The 17,925-nt window shown below is 38.5% G+C and overlaps 1 protein-coding gene across 1 annotated transcript in view; it reads left to right on the forward strand.

Annotated features, from left to right (window-relative positions):
* Positions 1-17,925, forward strand: part of KHDRBS2 (KH RNA binding domain containing, signal transduction associated 2) — a gene marked incomplete at its 3' end in the record, with an annotated part of 661,356 nt that overhangs the window by 415,121 nt on the left and 228,310 nt on the right. The window lies entirely within an intron of this gene.

The raw sequence follows: 17,925 nt of genomic DNA on the forward strand, positions 1-17,925 counted from the left end.
TTAACATAACTCAGAAGTATTTGACAAATATAATGTGATTATATTATAAACTTTGTTAATAATTTAAGACCATGTGGTTGGTTTTTCATTTATATATCCTACTCTCTCACTATATAAAAGATATGGAATTGGCAGGTAAGAATTCAGAACTCAAAAAATATAGACTGAACAGAAGAAGTGCAGTGTCTCTAAGCACCTCCTCGCTTTCCAGTTCTCTGTATCACGTTATACTCCCTTTGACCTCTTTCATCCAGGTTGTTAGCTTTCCACTGGTCATATATTCTAGTCCCTGTATCTATTTCTCCTACTAGATTGTGAAACTTGTAAAAAGGGGCAGTTTTCTATTCACTTGTATAACCATACTAAGTCCACTCTAAATGTTCAATTCAATTGATGCAAGCCAGATCATAGTCCTATGAAACAGATATATTTTGCCTTTAACCTCTCCAGGGTGCCCGTCCCCTAATCTAGGTGTTTGTTTCATTCAACCATCCATAGACATGCCGTTCTCTCAAATGTCCTCTGTGAATGATTACTAATATAAACTCTTCAAGGACGGTTACCGTCACATTCTGTGCATTCAAAACATATAACTGTTTTATGGACTGGTTAATAACCAAGAAAAATGTAATCTTAAAACAAAGTGAAAATGGTTGATAGGTGTCACTAAGAACACATTAATGCTTAAAGCATGTTAGTTTTTAGGAACGCTACTGATTAAATATGAAACACTGACTAATATCTGTAAGAGTGAAGAAAAAAATATTAAGTTTAATCTTGCGCGGAAGCGGCGCGGCTGGGTGGGGAGTCCGGCAGCGGGAGTCACGGACCGTCGTCGTGGCTGCGGGTGGCGGTGGTGCGCTCGAGCAACCAGAACCGGAGCATGGAGGCGGCACAACATCCTCAGGTAGTTGGGGCCTCCACACTGGCCCAGCGCACCCCGCGGGCGTCGGCCGACCGGCCGTCCCTCCGGCCTTCCCGGCCCGTGCTGGGCGGCTCCGGCTCCCGGCCCGTGGGTGGCGGCGGCCGCGGTTCCCGGCCCCAGTTCTCCCCGACCCGTGCTCGGCGGCCCAGGTTCCCAGGCAGCCGGTGCGCCGCGGCCCCCGAAGGACGGCCGAGAGGCGTCGCCGCGTCCGGGTTCGTTGGCTCCAGGGCCGAACCCAGCGAGGAATCGACAAAACTCGGTCCGCCGCGCGGTCCCCCACATGTGCTTAGCGTCGCGAAAAAAATCACATTCTGAGCCGAAATGCTTCCGGGTCGCCGAAACCTCAAAGCTGCTACTAAACCTGAAAGGCTGATGCTGTTCGCGTCTACTTCGTACGCACGTCTGTGTATCTGAAAATCATGGCCTCTGTAAAATGCTCAGCAGTGAGGCGGTAAGTTCCAAGACCAAGGTTAGGGTCCACGAGAGGTTAGGCCGGTTGTGCCCAGGGCGTGTCGCCTTTTTATCAAATATGGAAAACTCGCGCGACAGAATCTCAGGATAGAACAAGTCGTAAAAACACGGAAATGGCCTATTTTAACTTCATGCATTTGTGTATTTGCTCCTATCTACATTTTTCAAGTCTCATGCAAAAAAATCCTTTCTCCTCCCTTGGAAAATCTCCAGTCGATAAGTTCTGAACCACACGTGAGTTTGGTTTCACGCTTCTAGTTTATATTTCAGTGCTAACTCTCCTTTTGTGCCCCTGGTGTTGTATATGTTTAATAAAAGTTTATTCCCGTTTGATAAAAAAAAAAATTAAGTTTAAAAATCCATTTCTGTGAGAAAAGGGGAAATGTGTTCATCTCAGGTATCTTGTACAACATCAGGTATCAGTATTTAAAATCTTAGTCTGAAAATTGCAACATCTGCAGCAGAAAACATATTCTACCCTCTGAACAAGACCACTGATCTGAAAACACAAACCCTGGTCCTGGTTCTACCATCTCTTCCGTGAGATGTACTGTGTAGGAAATAAGTGCTTGTTGAATGAATGAATAATCCACAACAGGGAAGGTGGGATTGTTTTTTGTTTTTCTTTTTGTTTTTTATCTCTGAGGAACTAGGTCTACCATCTTTATGTGCTTTGCCACTATGGTGTATTTGTCTTCCAAACAGAAGCCTAACAGTCAAATCTTTATTTCAAAAATTAAAAGAGAAATAGCGGTCAACATTGTTATTAATCAAATAATTTACAGGGCTTATAGGGCACAGTGAAAGAGAACAAGATTAGAAAAGCATTGTAGTTTTTCATGTAGCTCCAAAAATATTGTAATCTTTCACATGCATTCCAATTTGTAATGAATAGATCAAGGACTGCAAGGCAAAAAACAGTAAGCTACAAAGGAATAAAGAGTTTATGGAAGTATGGGCATATTCTGATAAAGGGTATATTCTGAATGGGAAAATTTAAGAGGAGTGTGGTTCTTTTATAGTAAGTAAAAGAAAATGCAAAGCCATGTAAATCTGATTTTTAAAACTTAGATTTAAAGTATCCAGGCCCTTTAATTCATTCACTCAGTCCTTCACTGAGCCTCTATCTTATTTCAGGCACTGTTCTAATGGTCCTAGAGATGTAGCTGTGAACAAAACAGATCAAATATTTACTTTCATAATGCTTACATTTTAGTGGGAGAAGACAGGAACAAACATATATAAAGAAATGAATAAAGTAAAGTCAGGTAGAGATAAGGGCTCCAGAGGGAGGTGGCAGGAGGGCACCACCATCAAAAGAGCTGTTAGGGAAGGTTTCTCCGACCTAGAGGCTCCAGCAAGTGTCTAACTAAAGGTAGAGTCTAGGCCAAGGGGCTGCCTCTATACAAAGGCATCCCTGGTTAAGGAAACAGCAAGCAGAAAGGCACTGAGGAGGAACATGCTTGAAGTGTTTGGGGATCAGCAAGGAAGACATCAAGGCTGGAGAGAGTGTGAGGGGGACCAGATGAGGTCAAGGGATGGACAGGCCAATTCATGTTGCTATTGGAGAGTTTGGGGCAGGAAAGTGACATGAGCAGATTTATTTTTTAAAAGGTTTCTTCTGTATACATTGCAGAGAACAGAATATGTGGTGAGGTGGGCACAAGAATTGAAATAAGGAGACTGGCGGCATCCCCATCGACAAAACGAGGCTTAGAGGGGTAAGAAGAGGTCTATTCTGAGTGAACTGTGGAAATGATCTAGTAGGATTTGATGATGGGATAGATGGAGGAGGTGGGAAAAAAGAAAAGAGTAAAAGATAATTTTGTGAAGTGAAGGTTAAACTGAACCTTGGACTGAACAACCAGGTAAAACTGAGGTGTCATTTGTTGAAATGAGGAGTACGGAGTGACACAGACAGGGGGTTGGAAAGTTTGGCCTTCAGGAAAGTCTGTTGTGTTGCTGGGTGAACACCACCCGATTTTTGAAACAGAAAGCAGCATCCCACAATTTGAAATGTGTCACTAGCTGTGTAATTTATAACACTCTGCAGCTTGCATTTCCTCTTCTATATAATGGCGATAATCATTTCAGCCTCACAAGACTGCAATGAATGTTAGGAATAAGCATCCATAAGCACTTAAAACATAAGCATGCATAAGTACCCCGAACATTATAGACAGTCAATAAGAAATGACTATTACACAAAATTTCATCATGTATTATACTCTTAAATTTCTCCCTGGGATAAGCTATGAACCCATTGAAGTCACAGACATTTAGCTACTTTTTGTGAATTAATTGGGCATCATTATTTGCAAATAGGAGAAGCTATGTCATCTTCTTTTAGCAGTAAATAAGTAAACAAACAAACCTGGGGTGGGGGACTCTGTAAATGAAAATCAATAAACAATCTATAACAGGAAGAGAAAAGAGTTTTATTTGAGCCAAACTGAGGACTATAATCCAGAAGCCAGCTTCCCGGATTACTCTGAGGAACTGCTCCAGAGAAGCAGGGTTTTCAACACTGTTTTATGCATTGTCAGAGCAAAGAACATCAAACAAGTCAGGGATACTTTCCTTCAAGGTTTCAAAAAAACAGATCAGCATGTACACAGCAAGTCAATATGGCCCTGGCACCTGGGAAGGGAGTCTTATCATCAAAGGAGTACCAGCACTGGCGTCCCAGGAAGGAAGGCATTTAGTCTTTATTTTAACATGGACATTCTTTACTTCTGGTCAATGAACCTTTTCTTTAATAATTAAAGCAGATATACAATGTATGTTTTATAGGCCACAAACAGGCTGTTCTAGTTAGAATATAATTCAAGTTAACTCATGTATAAGCCAGAATGACTTCCCCACATCTCAACATGTAAAAATTTCCTGTATTAGGCATCATGAAGTCCAGTAATAGGAATGCCATCAGGCCTTAAGAAATAGCTAAACCAAGGCACTAGAATCCCTCCCCACATTTCCTCTCTGGTTTTTTTGCATATGTTTTCATTCCACTTTAACATACAAACTGGATATTTGGCTACGCTGATCAACATGACTCAGCACATGGTGCTGCCAAGTTTACATATCCAAGTCCAGTTCTCCTCACCTACAGATACTGACTGGCTGGCCATCTCTCAGCCCTAATCTGGATCCCCAGGTGGGAGAATTGTGTTCGTTCGGGCTTGCCAGGTGTCTATGACTGTAGAGCAGGTGTCTCTTGAAATCAGATCTGGGATCTACAGACTCATCAGCTACCAGTGATGTGGGTGGTGTAGGCGTGACATTCACACAACATAAGCATGCTTCCTGGGTACCCAGCCCCAAGGACCATATGGAGAGGCATTAGTTTCCAGAGAAGGAGAAAAATATTATGAACTTGACAGAAATCCTAAATTTTAAGTAATTCGTTCCTCTGTAAGAGGTAAGAAAAACAAAAGTTTAAGTGTCTCAGTAGCAAAATAACAGCACCATGCTGAGTTGATTGTGAAAATATCAAGGGGTTCTTAACTTTCAGATAAAATTACTTAGACAAGATTCCCTTTATTATAAATGACAGTATGGGGCAATTCACTCTTCAGACCTTTCTTCCTTCCCTGCTGAGGCTCTGACCACGTGGACTGTCTACAGGTGATCAGATCTTCTTGTGGCTGCTTGCCCAACCTGAAACAGCTCACCGTCAATGAGACTGCTGTTCAAAACCATCTTTAGCGTTAGTTGAATCTTTTTAAAAATGTGAACTTTAGTTTGTTACATGTCCTAATCCAGACTTTAAATATTTTAAAGCTTCTCTTCACTGACTTTCTGCTAAGAAGAGTACATTTACTTTTTCAGCTCCATCATCATGATTGAAGTAGATTTGGGGAATAGATTTTTAAAATGCTCCCACACAACAAAATATAAAGTTCTATCAGTGGATAATATGTAAAGTAAACTTAAACTTTTGAATACCTACTAGGTTCCCGTCACTAATCTCATGATAACACTACCAACCAGCTATAGTAGACTGAGGCTTGTACCCAGTTTTATATTCTACATAGTACTTGTCTCACAAAGAACTCAAACACATGTATACAGGTCATTTGTACTTCATACCTTAAATCCAGATCATCAGTCAGTGTTTGAATCCCCTCAGCAATGTTTAGGACATCTCCCAGCCCCTACACGAGCATCTACAACTATAGAGAACTCAATACATCTAGAAACTAGGTGTCAGAAAAATAAAAACTGTGGGGCTTCCCTGGTGGCGCAGTTGTTGAGAGTCCACCTGCCAATGCAGGGGACACAGGTTCGTGCCCCAGTCTGGGAAGATCCCACATGCTGTGGAGCGGCTAGGCCCGTGAGCCATGGCCGCTGAGCCTGCGCATCCAGAGCCTGTGCTCCGCGACGGGAGAGACCACAACAGAGGCCCGCATACCGCAAAAAAATAAAAAAATAAAAAAAATTAAAACTGTGATTAAAGAGACGCTGCCTCAACTTTCAAAAGCATGGCTCTAGTGGGAGGGTCCAAAAGTCTAATGATTAACATATAATATGTAATTGCTGTGTGGGGCTCTTATCTTACTCTATTATAATTGTCACTCTTATCTTCTCCCACTTACAAGATTTAAACATCCTATAGGCAGAAACTGTTTCTTACATTTATCTTATGTTTGCAGTTCTAAGTAATGTGCTTGGTAATAGCAAATAAATTAAACCTGTGATATTGTTGGAAAGATGTTATACACATGCACAGTTCCATACATATACACATTCTATGTAAACAATAACTGAATGAAGGTACAACATAGCATATATTGTGTCAAATAGAGACTATACCTTCTCCAGCAAAGATAATTATTTTCACAACTATGGGTATTTAGAAAAACCTCTAAGACGGTAAGCAAAACAACAGCAGACCAAGATGAATAAGTATTACTTTGAGAATTAGAGAGAAGAGGAAGGATGCTCCATGCAAAAAGGAATGATAAAGGGGAAGGCAAGAAGAGGGACTTTTCAAAGCAAATCCAAAGAATACAGGAAAATAATTTGGGGAAAGAGAGTTCATTTAAAATAGCAGGGGAAATAATTGGGGTTACAGATGAGTTCAAAGGCTGAGGTTATAATGCCACTGATTGTATAATAAAGGGCCACATGAAGGTTTTTAAGCAGAGGATAAACTAAGGTTTGGGGGAATTTTATCATTCTCAGTTGGTTAGGGTGGATTTAGGGATTCGACTACAATGGTGAAACTTAGTGAGAGGTGGCCTTGACTATGAGCACAGGAAAGTGACTGGAAGAATCAAGGCAAAGGTAACACTGAAGATGGAAACACTAAGGTTTGCTGTCAAGAGGATGAGGGAGGAGTCGGGACAGGCAGCCCAGGCTCCGCAGAGGTGTGTTGTGTGGGGGTGTGTGCGCAGGGGGCAGGAGGAGGGAGGGCCGTGCTGGAAGAACTGACCTTCCAGGCACGGGGAAGTGCTCACACAGTCATGTTCCTTTGTTGCAAAAGTAAGGTGTTTTACGTGCTATCAGTTGCGATCACTTGCCTACCTGTCACACTTTCCCATGGGTGGGGTCGTGTTGGAGTGGATAAGGCTGTTTGTGAGAGCGTGCCAAGTGGAGTTTGTGTTGGAGATTCTTTAAGTTTGGGTTTAGTCGACTAGGTTTACTTGTATGAGTTAGGTACTGCTAACATTGCATTGTAGAAGTAACTCCGGGGATACTCTTCCTGGCTCATCCGATGTATTCATGGATGGAGATCTGAGTCTGCTGTTTAGTCGTGCCCTCGGCACTGGTGCTGGGACGCGTGCTTAGTGTTGGAGGAACCGGAACTGAATGGTTTGGGGCTGGAAATGTTCTGTCAAAAACTCTTCTATGTCATTTAGCTCAACTGTGAAAGAAATTTGATAGGGGCTTCCCCAAATGTGACAATTCTAACAGTCTATAACTAACCATCAATGAGATGTGAAACTGAAAGAAATGTTTCAAAACTATCAGTGTTAACAATGTTTTTCTATCAACCATGCTAGAGGGAAAAAACTGAATTTCTTCAGCTCTCTATAGAAAATATTATAAAATCATTGTCATATTAGAGGTGATAAAAACCTGTGCTTCAAAAAATAGGGAAAAGTCGTTTAGGGGTACATCAGGCAGTTAATAAAAATACTATATTATTTTCGGGAATTTGTGATATTTGTAGTATTTTCAGCTTTTAAAATTTTGCAATTGGTCCTGATTGCTTTTCTCGTTCAAAATAAATATTCACTCTCATGCTTAACTTATATTAATAATTTTGTAACCTTTTTCTTAAAGATAGAATGCAAAATTATATAACCTTCAAACCCATAATCTCTGGATCCCGTAGAGGAAAACAATGGCAACATTTATAGGAAAGTTTATATATAGGGCTGGAGGGGTCCAGTGGGGTATTGCTTAAAGAAAGAACTGTGTAACCTTAGTTTCTAGTACTGCAAGTCTGTTCCACTGTCCTTAGTTACAACCATGATGGTACTGTTGATAAGTATGCTGTTCCTTTGTGGAAATGCTGTCCTTTTAACAAAAGTTTTGTGGGAGAATTGAACGTGCAAGTAAAGGCACACAACTTCTGGAAGTGCCCACCAGAACATCACACTGTATGAAAACATACTGACAACATCATAAATACTCTCTTGCATCTTATGTGTTGGTATAGCATGAAAACAAACAAACCAAAACCCTCAGACACGCAAAATAGTTTCTAGTTTCAAAAGACATAGGTCTATTTTTAAAATATTTTTTAAAATTTTTAAAATTTTAAAAATTAAAATTTTTTAAATTTTAAAATATTTTAAAATTATTTTTAAATTACCTCGTGGTTTTTCCAACAGTTCATACCCAGACAGGGACTTGTATGGGGGCAAACAAAGCAAAGAGAGATGTCAGCTCAGTTCTGCAGGAGAGGTGCTGGTCATGTATAATCAGTCATGTTAGCCTAATTTATGAAATTCATTTTGACAAATTGTTGAGAAGCTTTTCTTCCCATCGGTCTTACTAAGCCTGTTGGCACTGTAGCACATCCTACCATATATTTCAGACTCTGAGGCATCCTCCCAGTAACAATGAGAGGACTAGAAAATTCACTGTAATTCAATAGCACTTAAAAGTTCCATAAATGAATTCAGGCTGCCAACCTTCAGTTTCAAGTGTATGGAACATTTTTTTGACAGGAGAGGGAAATAAGTATTGAATGATAATTGAAATCAATTCTTGTGCCATTTTTGTGGAAGGAAAGATTATGAGCCTGATCTATAATGCATTTCGAGGGGCACCACATGTGGTTTTCTGTGTAAAAGCTAAGAGCCTTCACCCAGCAAAGAGAGATTTTTATTAGAGTTTCTAGATTGATATTTGTATTCCATTAAACAGTCTTGTTTAAGTTTCATGCTCAAGTCTCCTCTTAGCAGAAACTAATTTACCAGAATGTGTTGTAGGATTTTGTTTTGTGAAATGTTACTAATATTTACAATAACCAACACATGTAAGGTTAATGAAATACTTTTTGAAACTATAGAATGGGCATAATACTACCTGTGGTTCAAATGTTCATAGAAAGTTAGTGGTATTTAAACACTATTAAAATATTAAATTATGTGCCCAAATAATATAAGATTGTGTCTTTTAAAATTGTGTGTATTTTTCTTCTAAAGTTGAAGCTTGATTAAGCCATCCTTCTTCTAGCATCGTGTTTTACACGTTTAAGCCATTTTAGAACAGATGCAGGTTCTTCTGTTGGCCACACACTTAACGGTTGTATCCAAACCTGTACCTTAATTACCATGATGACTAAGGTCTTTTTTAACACTTACAACACTTACGAGGATGAACATAGGTTTTCTCTCTGAAGCTTTTTTAAGGTGAATTTTAGCTGATGGAAAATATTATATCACAGTGTATTTTGAAGTTTCCTCCAGGCTCTGCAGCTGTGATCTTTTTGTAGTGTCTGCTATAGACAAGCGGGAAGAGAGCAAAAAATGCCACCTCAGCCTTGAGGAGATCTACCATTCTCTTGGTTTTTTTTTTTTGTTTTTTGCGGTACGCGGGCCTCTCACTGTTGTGGCCTCTCCCGTTGCGGAGCACAGGCTCCGGACGCGCAGGCTCAGCGGCCATGGCTCACGGGCCCACCCGCTCCGCGGCATGTGGGATCTTCCTGGACCGGGGCACAAACCCGTGTCCCCTGCATCGTCAGGTGCACTCTCAACCACTGCGCCACCAGGGAAGCCCCATTCTCTTGTTTTATACATTATTAGTATGTATTAGTTTTTTTTAATCTATGGTTTATATACAGCATGGCTTAAGGATTAATAATGAAAGTGAGTTGAGCATTACTTTATTTCTATAGGTATGTTCTTAAAAGGCTGTGCTGGGTACAAGTTAATAGTTTCTATATCATTTTTTTCTTCTGAGTTGATTATGAGTTTGTCAATTATATGCCCACTGAAAAATTAAGACCCAGTATAGGGTGACAAATACCTAAGCATACCTAAGAATCCCAAAATTCATTTTTTCTTTTGCTGGTTGAAAAGCATTGTTTTATGTGTTTTACCAACACCTCTCTCATAATTTTCTGTCAAAGAAAACTTAATTAAATACGACTTGCATGGGTAGCTTGATTATCAATGGCTTTTCCAAATAGGAATGGTTACATTGCATTAAGTCCTTGTCCATATTTTGGCTGTCTTCCACTATGGATTCTCCATTCAGTGGAAAATAGTGGCTGCTAAATCTTTCCATCAGTTACAGATTTTTGTGATTATTTTTTGTCATATGAGCTAAAGGCTTTTACTGGGGAAGCTACAAATGTCCTTTGCAATAACTTTTAATAATCTCATTATTTGAATTAAGGTAATTTCTCTTCATTATTGAAGATGGGAAACTGTATTTCCCTTTAAATGAAACCATATTGTATTATAGTTTTCATATGTAACTTAGGCAGCAAATATCATTCCAAACTAAATCTACCAAAGCCCTTTCCTCCATGAAAAAAATCTCCACTAAAATTTCTTCCCAAACTACCAAGTTTCATCTAGCTGTATTCCCCCTTTTCTATTCTAAGCTCCTTACAAGGCTATAATAACATCACATTTTTAGTTTTCATCTCCAAAACTATCTTAAACTTGGACTGTCGCTATGGACCTACTTGTTTGAGAGGCTCCAACTATTTGTGGACTTTTCCATTCAGGGTTCCTCCTGATTTGTCTCCTTCTATTTAGTTGAACATCAAAAAATATACACTCATCTTTTTCTTCTTGGTTTTGTTTTAAATGCTAAATTCACTTTTGTTTTCCTAAAATACTAAATTCATCACGTCACTTCTTTGTTAGAAAACATCAATCTCTCCCTGTTGCCTGAAGAATAAAATTCCAACTTCCTAATTTTATTAGAAGATGAAGTTCTTTAATTTTATGAGCTTACTTGCTATTAACTGTGTTTCATTTTCAAATGAGATTTTGACCATGAATAAAATAAATGAACAAGCAAGAGAGAAAAATTCTAAATTTATGTAGCCAATCCAGTTATCAGCATCTTTATAATTCTTAAACTATTAAAATGTATTGTGCTATTTGATTCAATTTAACTTATCATTTATTGAATGCCCATTTTATATTATGTGAAGTTCCACAGGAAGAGGCAATGAGAGATAAAAAATATATAGTTACCTTTAATAGGTGGCTGTTGTATTTTAGGACTTTTAGATACATAATCTCACAACAATAATAAAGGGTAAGAGGTATAATCCTTGCTTTTCCATTAGGGAATTGTGGGGTCAGAAGATTAGAGAAATTTATCAGTGACCTGTCTGACAGCAGAGCCAGACAGCTCTGTCTTAAAAATTAACATCTTTTTTTGATATGAATATGTAAAAGGCAAATCTTCTGGCTTTAAAAGGGCAACAGATAACACACCTGGACAAAAAAAAAAAACCCAAAACTCACAGGTTCAGGGCAGAGTATAATTTGTGAGAGTTGACTCAAGACTTCATTGTGAGAAATATGCTAATATTTTCCTGACTTACTTCACAAACTGGGTTTAAAGTAGTTATGACATCAGCTGGAAATCCCATTAACTGAACATACCTGTAATTTTTTATTTGCTTTTCTTGCACTCAGAAAGTTTAAAGAACTGATTTGTTCTAATGCTATCTATTTGATATAGTGTAAATTAAAAAATTTAGGGGGAAATGTGACCAATAATCTTCAACTTTATAGTAGTAGGATAGAAAAGACTAGGGCAGTTAGGCACATCCTCAAGTTCTTTGGAACTATAGAATATTAAAAGTAACAAAAAAGCCCAATGATGGCAATAAATAATGATGATACTCATAGTAGAAACAACTAATATAATTAAGTACTTATTATGAGCCAGACACTATGCAAAATTTTTCATCTTCAACATTGAATTTTTACAATAATCTTATTAGGTTGGTATTATTCCCATTTTACAGTTGAAGAAACTGAGGTTTAAAGAGGGTGAGTAGTATTCCCAAAGTTACAAGACCAGTAAGCAACAGTGCAAGGGTTCATAGAAGTCCAAGGGTAGTGCTCATACTCTCCAAGCTATAACATAGTGCTTAATACACAGCAGGTGCTTGCCTAAGTACTCTACGTGCATAGACTCAAGTTACCCTCTTGGCACCTCTATGAGTTAGGTACTATTACTTTCTTAGAAATAAAAGCTTACATGCAGGGAGAGATTGAATAGCTGGACCAACATCAGCCAGGTAATCAGAAACAGAGCTGGGATTTCAAACCTTCTGGCTCCAATCCACCTCACCTTGCTCTGATGTCTCTGGGTAAGCTAGCAAAAAAAAAAGTCATTTGAAAAATTAGTTGCAAATGATACCAATGGAAAAGAAATTAGTGAAATACTTCAAAAAACCACCTAGTAAATCCACCTGGACTATAGTGAACAAATAAAATAAAGGACTTGTGGGGGATGGGGCGAGGAGGGAAGGCTTGATCGTGAGTTGGAGCAAAATAATAAAATGAGTTGTGAGAAAAATGCCTGGAAGAAAATGTAGTATTTAAGTTGACTGTTAGTGGGGACTGGGTGACCATTTCTGAGACATCCGAGGATTAATGTGGCTGTGCACATCAGCAGGGACTGAGGCAGGCAGACACCAGAGGCCGGAAGCACCATGAAAAGCTTTATGTCATGATCTCAGCAGGAGTGGAATAGAAAAGAGGGGACGATGAAGGACATAGTAAATTAATTAGGAGCTCTGGAACTAATTCCAGAATTTCAGCCTTGCAAACCATTTTAGGTAATCCAAAAATAAAATCTTATTCAATATTATTTCTTTTTTCCTTTTTTCATCTTGAAAATAGTTTATTATAGAAAATGTCTCTTCAAAATTTATAAATATGGCAATTAGTTTCTCTTCCAGCCTTATTGAGATATTATTGACATAAAACGTATGCAAGTATAAGGTGTACAATGTGATGATTAGATACAGTATATATTGCAAAATAATTACCACAATAAGGTTAGTTAACACTTCTATCCTCTCACGTAATTACAATAGTTCTATGTGTATGGTGATAACATTTAAGATCTACTTTCTTAACAGCTTTCAAGTATATAACACAGTATTGTTAATTATAGTAACCATAAATCTTATTTATCTTCTAGATGGGAGTTTATGCCCTTTGACCAATATCTTCCCATTTCCCCACCCTCAATATTATTTTTTGTCACCCTTTTTTACTGTAAATCTTGCTTTCCAATTTATCTACATTGTGATAAAAGCTTCAGTTAGGACACATTTTAGACAGTTGTTTATGAAAACCACAATCTTTAAATGAGATTTAGAAAAGAGATTTAGAAAAGAAAAATGATATTCATTTTTTTACTATAAGTAAAATAATATAATGTAGTCCTATAATGACTATAGATTTTGTTTCAGCCCAATGCTTGAACCACTTTCTGAAGTGATGTTTTAAACATAATATTACTGTAACACCACGGTTTTTACATTAATTCTTTTTAGAGCACCCATCTGTCAAAGGCAATTTTAGCCCTTGCTCTGGTTGCATAATAGTGGAGAAAGAGTATTCTGTTTTGTTTAGTTCTGTTTAGTAGTTTAATCTTTATTATGTGTCAGAGGTCACTTCTCTGCAGAGCCTCTGAAGCCCCTCTGGGAATGGTGTGGGGTGGCGAGCAGTGACCTCTGAGGGGAGGAACAGGGCTCAGTCTGAGAGAGGAAGTGATGTGGGTGAGGAAGGGGAGGGAAGGAAAGCCAGGACTTTCTGATGACTAATAAAGACCCCCTTCCTCTACCACATCACCTCCATTACGTTTTATTTCTACTCTGAGGAGAACATTTCAATGTTTAGGGATTGTGGAACTGTCTTTATCCCAGTGTATTTTCTAGGCATTTGCATTCCTTCTGGCTCCCTACCTTTCCTTCTGTTCCTTCAGGTCCTTCAGCCAGAACCACTGGGACATCTAGACAGTGCACAACAGAGCTGGTCCAACTCAGGGGTCAGCAAGCTCTAATTATAAAGGGCCAGAAAGTAACCATTTTTGGTTTGCGAGAAACACAGTATCTGTCACAACTACTCAATTTTGCTGTTGTAGCACAAAAGCAGCCATGCACAGCACACAAATGAGTGAGAGCAACTTCTGTGTTCCAATAAAACCTACAAAAATAGGTGGTGGGGCTGATTTGGCCCATGGGCTTAATGTATAGCATCCAATGCATTTTGTATTTATCCCATGACAAATGTCAGAACCAAATTTACAAGAAACATATTTCTGCAATGGTGGCAAAAGGAAGATTCTGGAGTTTTAGTTTATGTGAATTATCTGAGGCCACTCCTGTTCTCATAGGAGCTGCCCACCAAAGAAGAGGTGTAAGATATTACATCAAACCATATAGAATTTACTCCATCAGTTCTCAAAGATAGTGGTTTGCATAAAATTAATTTCATTTCAAGCCCCTCCTGCCCTTTTAAAGATGCAAGTGTGGGGCTTCCCTGGTGGCGCAGTGGTTGAGAGTCGGCCTGCCAATGCAGGGGACTCGGGTTTGTACCCCGGTCCGGGGGAATCCCACATGCCGCGGAGCGGCTGGGCCCGCTGAGCCTGCGCGTCTGGAGCCTGTGCTCCGCAACAGGAGAGGCCACAACAGTGAGAGGCCCGCGTACCGCAAAAAAAAAAAAAAAAAAAAAAAAAAAAGATGCAAGTGTGATGTAGCACACTGCCAAAAAGCTCACAAGAACAGCTAAATACCACTAAAAAAAAAAAATCTCATTTTCAGCAGAGTTTCTGAAGGTGGGGGCGTGGAGGCACTGTGCAGGTGTCTTGTTAAATGATAAATGAGCTTCGATCCAAATATTTTTAAGAAGAATGTAGGTACAGTAATACCAATATTCTATAAAGCTACCTACTCCTGATGATAAATTCTCCGGTGTAACCTCACTAGTGGTGCTATGTCCCCGCCATTTGTAATAATCCAATATTGTAAGCTGCAGTCAGATAAATATTCACACAAGTGCACTACTTGTTTTATCCTGAAAGAACCTGTTCGCCATCGTACCTCAGACAGAGTCAAATTTAATGCATCCTTTAAAAAATGTATTTGGCAATAAAAATGTTGTGGAAATTGATCTTGTTATAAAATTTAGAACCTTAGATTTGACATTAAGGCCACTTAGAGACTTCAGCAATCAGTAAGGCAGAGAGGGGACAACTGAATTTCAAGGTAATAGTTCTGAGGCCATAAGGTGAGAAATTGGAACAGCTTACAAACATAATCTTTCAAGTTGGTCATTTATTTGTCACCTGCTACTGCTCTAGGGTACTCCACATGTACAAACAAATAAATAAATAATGTCTTCCTTTCTGGCATTTTTTTAATCTGAGGGGAATAGACCTGAGTCTTTTAAGATTATTCCATCTTAACAGAGGACCGGCAGGATAACACAGAATCATGCAGCAAATGATTTTTAAAAGAATATAATAATCTAATAAATAAGCACAATAAGATGATTATAATTAAATTTAAATTTGGAGAGTTATAACAAAATAGGCTAGTTTGACTTCAGAAATAAAGTAATATAGAATCTATTATGGGCATGGAGATTAAAATAATTATCAAGTTGACAAGAGGGGGTGAAAAATTCATATTTGTACTTGATGCCTGTTAGAAGCTTGATTTTATGGCATATGTAATAGTCATGACACAATTCAATGGAAGGAGTGATGTAATACTTTGTGGAAAAGTGGAAAGTTCCTTGTTCAAGGCTCCCTGTGGTCTGTGAAGGACAGGCAGCTATAGAGATGTAATTGCAACCAATTTCTCAAAGTTAAGCCTGAATCAGTCCTGACAATGTAGATTGCAAATTTCTGAAGAGCGTCACCTTCAAGCAAGAGTGGGGTCTGAGTGAAACAGATTGGAAGGATTTTACTTATTGGCACCTGTTACAGGCTTATATGATAAGGTGTTTTTGTTTACCCTGGATCTGGGATTTCATTGTAAGATTGACTTCCTGCTTCATTTTCCCCTGCATCTTGATCCTATAAACCCTAGCTTCAGCCCGATGTATTTACTATCCCAGAACACAATATGCATTTTCACATCTCCTGCATTTACTCTGTATGTAATTCTTTCTAACTTTAAAACACACACACACACACACACACACACAAACATTTACACATGACACGGTCTACTCAAACTTCCAGGTTCTCAACTCAGAATTCACACCAGCATTCCTTTAACTAGCACCTTGAAAAGTGATGCTTGATACAATCTGCCTTTAATATAATTAATTACCTACTTGCGCATCTCTTCTGCTAGATTGTAAGACCCATTGAGGACAGTGTAGGGCTTATTCTCATTTATTTCCTACACTACTTGCAAATAATAAGTGGGCAATAAAAAAAATCAGTTAAACGAATGACTTTTATCAATCTAGCCAGTCAGTTGAAAAGAGATGTGAAAACCCAGAGAGGGGATAAAATGATGTAAAAATCCCAAGAGGCTTTTAAACTGTGGCATCAGGAGTTCTGACTGGACTATAGGACTGACTTGGGGATAGGTGTGGTGGAAAAGGCTGGGCCATGTACAACTAGGCTGCCATCTACCAAGTTTCTTCGATTGTTCAGAGGGTGTTTGACTCTCATCCCTGAGATCTTCAGATGCATCTAGATGAGGTGCTCATCCTGTCACTGGTGTTAAGCTATATATTCTTGTAAGACACCACTTTCTCTAGCAGGGTCAATGTTGTGGTGCAGGTATAAATAATAAAGAGGCAACTGAACAAATATTTAGACCAGTTACTGATTAGGTAAAGTATTTCTTAGTAGTAATTACTGGTTTGGGTGGAGAAGGAGGAAAATAAAAAGTATAGACATTTAGGTAGAAGGGGGCTAAATCACATCAGTTAATTCCTGATGTAAATTAGAGACTACTTTTTTGTTTGTTTTGCCAGCTATTCTGTTTAATCAGTATGAATTCTTATATGGGATATTAACAAATGTTTTAAATGAAGCACTTTGTGGAAAGGGTTCAATTATTAGATTTCTTAGAAAAAATTACTTATCAGCATTTATTTTTGGTGAACACTTTTTTTTTTTTTTGTGCGGTATGCGGGCCTCTCACTGTTGTGGCCTCTCCTGTTGCGGAGCACAGGCTCTGGATGCACAGGCTCAGCGGCCATGGCTCACGGGCTCAGCCACTCCGTGGCATGTGGCATCTTCCCAGACCGGGGCACGAACCCGTGTCCCCTGCATCGGCAGGTGGACTCTCAACAACTGCGCCACCAGGGAAGCCCCAAGACATTTATTTTTAAAGTTATGTTTCCTGTATACATGTAATGAATGTTAGTTACTATTTCTTATCTGAAAAAATATCACACAAATGAATCAATTCCTCTGGTATTTAATATAAAGACAACATTATAAAATCAAAGGCAGTTTTCAAAAATTAAAAATGCAATAATCCCATTATCCTAAACTGCTTTTATTTTTCTTTATTTCTGAGAAAATTTTTATGTATATAAGAGTTTATATCAATAATGTGTAGTTTAAAGAATAACATTATTCATAAAATAAATACACATAAAACACAGAGACTAAAACAATGAAACATTACAGGCTCCCCACGCATCCCTATGCAGTCATACCCCCTTCACATGTAATAGGCTGAACTGAATGATAATCATCACCTTGCTTTTCCTTTGTCACTTATTCACTTATGTATTAAAAAATGCATTGTTTAGTTTTGTTTCTTTTTAAACTTTATACACAGACTATGCATATTCTTAATTTTAAGGTATATTTATATTGATACAGGTTCATTTTCACTGATGAATATACCAGAATTTTAAAAGTTCATTTTACCATGTATAAACATTTGGATAGTTTCTCATTTTTTGCTTTTATGAACATTCTTATGCTTGTTTCCTGGAGCTGTGGCATAGGGAACATTCAACTTTTTGAGATAAATTACCCAGTATATTATTAGAGTCCTTATTACTCCACACTCTTGCCAACTAATCAAAAATGAAATC

The sequence above is a fragment of the Stenella coeruleoalba genome (genome assembly GCF_951394435.1).
Source record: "Stenella coeruleoalba genome assembly, chromosome: 10".
NCBI classification, from domain to species: domain Eukaryota; kingdom Metazoa; phylum Chordata; class Mammalia; order Artiodactyla; family Delphinidae; genus Stenella; species Stenella coeruleoalba.